We start from the raw sequence: 8106 nt of genomic DNA, 5'->3' as shown, positions 1-8106 counted from the left end.
AGGAGACACAGGAGACGAGGGTTTGATTGCTGGGTTGGGAAGATCCCCTAGAGGAGTCATGGCAACCCACTCCAGTATTGTTGCTTGGAGAATCCCATGGACAGAGGAGTCTGGCGGACTACAGTCCATAGGGTCACAAAGAGTCGGACATGACTGGAGCAACTGAACAGGCACAGGAAATGCATAAACAGTCAAACAAAAATTTCACTAGAATAGGATCTTCCCTGGTGGCCCAGAGGTTAAGAATCTGCCTTCCAATTCAGGGAACATGAGTTTCATCCCTGGTCCGGGAACTGAGATCTCACATGCCGCAGGGAAATTAAGCCCGTGTGTGCAAATAGAGGAACCTGCGGGGGCGCTGGCCCAGGAATGAAGACTCTTATGAGAACACACAGGAAAGAGTTAGTGGGTATTTATCTCTGTGCAGTAGAACTAGGGGGTGTGGAAGGAAGAATATTTTTTTGTTTTCCATTCTTGCGCATTTTCATTAAATATCAACTGACCACAGGCTCCATATTTAAGCTGCATTCAGAGCACCTATGTCAGAACTTTTATCTCACAGAAACCAGGAAAGATCACTGGGAGTAAGGACTCTGAGGTCTGGCTGAGATTTTGACTGAGGGGCAATAGACCTGGGATAGCAAGGCCAGGGGGCCTGGGCCAGGAGCTGGGCAAAGCAGGGCCACCAGTCATGTTTTCTGTGTCAGGGGTGGAGGCCCGGGAGACCTTCAGAAGGAAGGGGAGCTTGAGACTCAGCTCTGAGAGCTCACGGCTGGGGACCACCTTCCTTTTTCAGAAACAGAGAGAGTTGGCATGTGGGTGGGCCTGATTTGGAGTCCAGAGCATCTTTGAAAGGAGCTCAGAGCAGTTACAAGTCCACTTAGATCCCTGTTTGGCACCCAGGCTCCAAAGATACCCCAGAAGTGATTGCTTCAGCCATGAACCCACTTACCGTTATTTAAGGTAATTACCATTTACATCAGGGCTTCCTCAGTGGCTCAGTGGTAAAGAATCTGCTTGCAAAGCAGGAGACATAAGAGATGCAAGTTCAATCCTTAGGTTGGGAAGATACCCTGGAGGAGGGCATGGCAACCCACTCCAGTATTCTAGCCTGGAGAACCCCATGGACAGAGGAGCCTCGCAAGCTATAGTCCATAGGGTGGCAAAGAGTCGGACACGACTGAGCGACTGAACTGAACTGAACTGACTGAGCAATTAATACAACAACAACTGTGTAGCAGAAACATTCTGCAAATTGCTAACATGTGTCACATCAACTCCATGGCATCCTGTCTGAGTCCAGGACAGTGTCTGCTCCTGTGTGTTAAGACTTTACCGGGTGCTGCTCAGGTGGCTCAGCCAACTCACAGAGTTAGGAGCCCAGGAGGCACCCTGCATGGAAGCTGGGTTGCTTGGTGAGCGTCCTGGGTACCAGCTCTGACAGTGAGCTGTATTTGCTATTGGAAGCAACTTCTGCAGTCGAGAAAAGCTAGTCTTGGGACTTCTCTGGTGGTCTAGCGGTTACGACTCCACGCTCCCAGTGCAGGAGGAGCAGGTTTGACCCCTGGTTAGGGAACCAAAATCCCACATGCTCTGCAGCCAAAAAAAAAAAAAGCTAGTGTTGGCCAAAAGATTGACTTTATGATAAGAATGATGTCTCCAATAATAATCCTGCTCCAAACCACTGCCCCATACATTAGCCTTCTCCCTAGAGGGTAACAGGAACCTGCAAGGGACACAAAAAACTTACACTGGCTGAGGATGAAAACCAAATCTGACTTTGTATCTTTTTTTCTAAAACAACCAAAATAAACACAGTTTTTTTAAATTATAAAGTTAATACAGAAAATGTTTTCATGCAGGCAATATATAAATTTTTTAATTTTAACTTTTCGCTAGAGTTTGGTATACTTCATGTGCTTCTAAGCACCTTTTAATATATGTAAAATAAGTATTTATGATTATTTTTTACAAAAATGAAGCTTATACATCCTGCAACTTGCTTCTTGTGTCACTTCATATAGCTCTATAGCATTTTTTTTTTAAACATATAGAATTCCACAGTATGGAGATACCATAATTATTATTACTTCATTATTCTCCTGTGGATGGTCATTTAAATTATTTGTAATTTTTTAAATAGTATGAGCAGTGCTGCGATAAATATTCTAGCACATTTACTTCTCTGCCCTGTACAAGTGTTTCTGTGGAGGAAATTTCTTGAAGGGGAATTACTGGGTCAAAAGTTCTCTGAAATTGTTCAACTCAAAACACTGTGTGAGTAAACATTCTGCAGAGCTGAGAGTTATAAAATAATGCACAAGATTAATTATTCAGAGTGAGAGTTGAAGTGTGCCCAAGGGTATGCTTCGTGCCTTTGCAGTGCCTGGTCAGAAATATTCCACTTTCCTCCTGAGGACAGGAAATCAGCAAAGCAGCATTCCTGAGCTGGGTCTCCCTGACCCCACTGACGGGAAAGTGTGAAGGGTTTTTGATGGCAGCATCAGAATCATTCATGGACTGAACACATCAGTTGATCACAGGAGGGAAGGGACCACAGGTGAGCGTAAGCCCTCAGCCTCCTACTGAAGTTCTGAAGAGAGAACAGCGCCCCCAAGAGGCGTTTAGGTGTCAGCACCTGTCCTCACACAACGGGGCTGTATCTCCCCCTGCTTAAGTTTCTCACTTTCGCTAAACCCACCCAGTAAATACTCGCAGTCTAGACCTCTTAAAGAAAAGTAATACCATACAACCCAAGAAGACTCTGGGCAAGTTGTAGTGAGTCTAACTCTTAGTGGTCTCACTTTGTGCGACCAAAGTCCCATGATATATAGTGATGAGTAGTTTTTCAAAAGTGTAGAACCGTTATCCAGTGAGGGGGCCTCACTTAGCCAGCATCCACCTCTCACCGCGATTTTGCTGTTCTTCCTGCATTACTGAGGGCTTCCCAGGTGGCGCTAGTGGTAAAGAACCTGCCTGCCAATACAGGAGACAGAACAGATGAAGGTGCCATCCCTGGGTTGGAAAGATACCCTGGAGGATCCCTGAGTCAGGAAGATCCCCTGGAGGAGAAATGGCAACCCACTCCAGTATTCTTCCCTGGAGAATCCCACGGACAGAGGAGCCTGGCGGGCTACAGTCCATAAGGTCGCAAAGAGTCAGACGCGACTGAAGCGACTTAGCACACAGGCATGCATGCAGTACATTACTGAACATTAAGGGATGCTCCAGAAATGATACAAACTGGCACAATGGTTTGAAAAAAGGTCACAATGTAAAAAAGAAACTAGTAACAAATAGATAACAAGTAGTCAACTTGCAGTATGAGAATAAGCACAGGAACACTCTGGATTGAGATTTTTTAAACTATATTTGCTTTATAATATTGTGTTAGTTTCAGGTGTACAGCAAAGTGGGTCAGCTGTATTTTTCATATTTACATTATAGGTTATTACAAGATATTGAATATTGTTCCCAGTGTTACATAGTAAACCATTCTTGCTTATCTATTTTATATATAGCAGTGTGTACCTGATAATTCCATATTCCTAATTTATCCTTCCTCTGCCTTCCCCTTTGGTAACCATAAGTTTGTTTTTCATGTTTGTGAGTCTGTTTCTATTTTGTAAATAGATTCATTTGTATTCTTGTTTTTAGATTTCACATATAAGTGATATATGATATTTGTCTTTTTCTGTCTGATTTATTTCATCGAGTATAATAATTTCTGGGTTCATCCATGTTGCTGAAAATGGTGTTATTTCACTCTTTTAACAGCTGGGTAATATTCCATTATGTATATATACACCAAAACTCCTTTCAGATTGAGTTTTTCTTTTTTTTAAGGAGCAATTCAGGAGTCAAGTAAACCTTAAAAACCATGTCCCAGGGTTTTGTAACTTCTGCACTGTTGACATTTTGGTCTGGATGATTCTTTGTTACAGGAGTAGGTGGGTGGAGGGGGGCTGTCTTGTGCAATGTAGCATGCGTAATGACAGCATGAAATGAAAGTGAAATTGAATCACTCAGTCATGCCTGACTCTTTGCAACCCCATGGACGGTAGCCCACCAGGCTCCTCTGTTCACAGAATTCACCGGGCAAGAATACTGGACTGGATTGCCATTTCCTTCTCCAGAGGATCTTCCCAACCCAGGGACTGAACCCGGGTTAGGTTCAGTGTCTCCTGCATTGCAGGCAGATTCTTTACCATTTGAGCTACAGGGAAGCCCTGACACCATTCAGTTCAGTTCAGTTCAGTGGCTCAGTCATGTCCGACTCTGCGACCCCATGAACTGCGGCACACCAGGCCTCCCTGTCCATCACCAACTCCTGGAGTCCACTCACACCCATATCCATCAAGTCGATGATGCCATCCAACCATCTCATCCTCTGTGGTCCCCTTCTCCTCCTGCCCTCAATCTTTCCCAGCATCAGGGTCTTTTCCAATGAGTCACTTCTTCACATCAGGTGGCCAAAGTATTGGAGTTTCAGCCTCAACATCAGTCCTTCCAATGAACACCCAGGACAGATCTCCTTTAGGATGGACTGGTTGGATTTCCTTGCAGTCCTATCCACTAGATGTCACTAGCACACACACACACACACACACACACACACACAGAGTTGTGACAGTCATTAAATTCTCTAGAGCCAGTCCCATGTTTGAACAGTTGAAGATTTAAGAAGCCCCTGAGAAACAGGTCTCTTGAAGACAAAGCAGCTGCTGCGGACTCTTTCCCCAACCATGTGAACTGTTTTGGACTCTCGGCAGTTACTATGAGATGGTTTCCCTCACCCAGACCAGAAGCCCGAATTTGGCAACCGTGGGGCACAGTGAATAGCCAACAGAGAAGGGGAGTGCCCTCTGGGGGCTGGAAGCCAAACAAGAAACCCATAACTCGGTTTCTGGAGCAGCAGCTGTGGTGGCAGGGAACACTTCTAGAGAACTGAAAGTTCCGGGGCAGCCCTGCCCAAAGAGAGGTGGAGCAAGAAAGCCCGGGTGAGAGGGGGGGTTGGAGACTGGAGACTTGCAGGCATCTTCCTGGGCTTCCGGAGTGGATGCTGTAGTGGGGGGAGGGGTAGGCAATAAACCTTACCCGGGTGGGGTAGTTTGCTATGAGACTTAAGGAGAGAGGGTAATGACTGTTGGCCGGTAGGGGGCGCTGTTTTAGGTGGGGTGATCAGGGCCCAACATCTCTCTGAGTAACTATCAAATATCAAAAAGAGGAACCTGGCATCTTATTGAGTGCTGAATTCCCTGAACTTACACAGCGTCTAGAACACAAGCCATCTTGGCACAAGCTTCCTGTGATTCGGCACAGACTAGTTTCGGCCCTAGTTGGGCTGTTAATTTACCACGGGGCTTGGGCAAATCACCTCCCTGCAGTAAAGCTCCGTTCTGAATCGCCCTGAGGGAGTTGTTTTAGGAAAATGGGAATTGAAACATACACAAAATATATAGTACTGCAAATTAATATAAAGGGTGAAGATTTGAAAGTGGCCACTTCAAATATGCCCAGACAGCGTCCTTGTGGCTCAGTGGTAAAGAATCCACCTGCAATGCCGCAAACAGGTTCGATCCCTGAGCGGGGAATATTCCCTGGAGGAGGAAATGGCAACCCATCCCAGTACTCTTGCCTGGGAAATCCCATGGACAGAAGAGCTTGGTAGGCATGTGTCCATGGGGGCCACAAAGAGTCGGACACAACTGAGCACCCTCGGACCAATTCCACAAGCTTCCAAACACACTGCAGAGCTTTCATTATTGTTGCTGTTGTTTGTTTTGGCGAAGTCGCTTCAGTTGTGTCCGACCCTTTGCAACCGTATAGACCGTAGCCCACCAGGCTCCCCTGTCCCTGGGATTCTCTAGGCAAGAATACTGGAATGGGTTGCCAAGCCCTCCTCCAGCGGATCTTCCCGACCCAGGAATCGAACCTGCATTTCTTACGTCTCCTGCGTCGGCAAGAAGGTTCTTTACCGCTAGCGCCACCTGGGAAGCCCGCTGTTGTTGTTGTTGTTGTTATTTAAAGTGTGCAGTTGCGAGCCACCCTGGTTTTTCTAGGAACCTGCCCCGGGTCTGACCTTGCTGCGGTGCGCGGGCGCCACCTTGGCCGTGGCCTTGAGCCTGTGCCTTGGAAGCCGGTGCTCAGCCGTGAGTATTCTCTCCCCGTCTCGCAGGGCTCACGTCCTTGCCCTGAGATGATGCTTCACCTGAAAACAGCCTTTGGGGGGAAAAACTGGTCCCCAGCGGGTAACGCAAGTAGCCACTCCGCGTGTGCGCACAGCTCCGGAGCCGCGGGAAGCTGGGCTGGCGCTTAAGCGCGCTCCTGGGGAAGGACATCACCCGCTCCCGGGGGGTCTGGGGGAGGAATTGCCCCCCGGAGCCACGCCCCCGGAGTCCCCGGGCGAATCTGAAAGCCACCACCTTCCGCCTGCCCCTTCTTCCGTCTCGATTCCCTCCAGGGACCCCGCCTCGGCCGAGAGGCAGGCAGACGGTGAGCGGCGCTGTTTCCAGCGATGTTTCCCTTTCCCTTAACGCAGGGTCGCCATCTAGCGATATCTAAGGGTATACTACCATGTTCTAACTTCGGGTGGCCGAAGTAAACCTGTGTAACGTTCCGATGAGTGCGGGAAAGTTCTGTGGAGGGGACTGGACCCCGTTCCAGAAGGCCTTGTTGGGGGCGGATGAGGGATGGCGCTTCCCTGCCCGACAACAACACGCGGCCTGGGGCCATCTCCGTGGGTGGAGGCGGGTCTGGTCCGAGCTCTGAGTCAGGCCTCCTGTTGAGGATGCCTCGCTCTTCAGCAGGACGGACCGGTGGGCCCACACAGGTCGGCTCAGAGCCACACTGCGCATAAGACCTCTCTGGGAGAATTCTGGCTCAGGATACCCCACTACTTGTCGGGACTGGGGAAAGGTGTTCGGGGAGACCAGGGTGTCAGAGGGAGCACCACCAGGGTTAGCCTGAGTGCACCCTCCCTGAGTGCACCACGGGTTAGGGACTCAGAAGACCCGGCGGGACCGACCTCCGAAGTTTCTGGACCGGCCTGGCCCTGAGCCACCTCATCCCCACCAGCCCACTTGCTCCAGAAAAATCTCCGGAGGCAAGTGGTTTCTGCAGCTCAGCAAACAATCAGGTGGAAAAGGACTCCAGTCTCCTCTTTTCAGATACCCCGCTTAGGGGTTTTCTTGCAGTCTTCAACTTGGCTTCATGGAGGGAAGGCACCACCTGCCTTTTAAGAGAATAGCTTCTCCCCACAAGCACTGAGCTCCCAAAGGCTGCTGACCTCCTTCCCTATTGGGGGCGTGTTGAGGGAGGAGGATGAGGAAAAGGGAAAGTTTTCAATAGGCACCACTCAGTCAGCCTTGTGGATAGGCTTGGTCTGATTGTTGGCCTCCTTGGACTTAAAATGTGGACCACCCAGCACTTCTTACCCACATTTGGAGCCTTGGCTGCCATTCTTTATATATATATATTATTTATTTATTTTTACTTACTTGGCTGTGCTGGGTCTTAGTTGCGGCATGTGCATCTTTAGGTGTGGCACGTGGGATCTAGTTCCCTGACCAGGGATTGAACCCAAGCCCCCTGCATTGGGAGCTCCCAGTCTTAGTCACTGGACCACCAGGGAAGTCCCGGCTGTCATTCTTGAGCAACAGGCTGTCCCCGACCCATGTGGGACAAGTGCGTGAATAGAAGCAGATACAGTCTGAGAACCAAGAGAGCAATCAGAACGGCCATTCACGTTTGTGCAAGCTGCTCACTGAACACCCGACGCCTGGCCTGGGGTGAGGGTGGGGGGGGGGGGGTGGAAGCCATTAGGGCCTGGAATTCAGCTCTTACCTGATCGCAGAGCCATGTCACCTGGAGGAAAGGACGCATTTTTCAAACCCTCCTGCTCTCTGTGAGCCTGCCCACAGTGGATGGGAATGGGGGGCTTTTCCTAATTATCACAGATAGGGGCCAGCTGCAGCTTTCGGGGAGTTAGGTGACTCCTTGGAGAACAGGCTCCTGCATGGAGTCCCAGCCCATGACTCCCTGGCTTCTCTGGACCGCTTCTCAGCTGTAGAAATCCCTTCCCGAGTTGCTCCGTGTATTAGCTGG

Source organism: Budorcas taxicolor, chromosome 4, assembly GCF_023091745.1.
Source record: "Budorcas taxicolor isolate Tak-1 chromosome 4, Takin1.1, whole genome shotgun sequence".
Lineage (NCBI taxonomy): Eukaryota > Metazoa > Chordata > Mammalia > Artiodactyla > Bovidae > Budorcas > Budorcas taxicolor.
Note: the sequence above shows the minus strand (reverse complement) of the source record.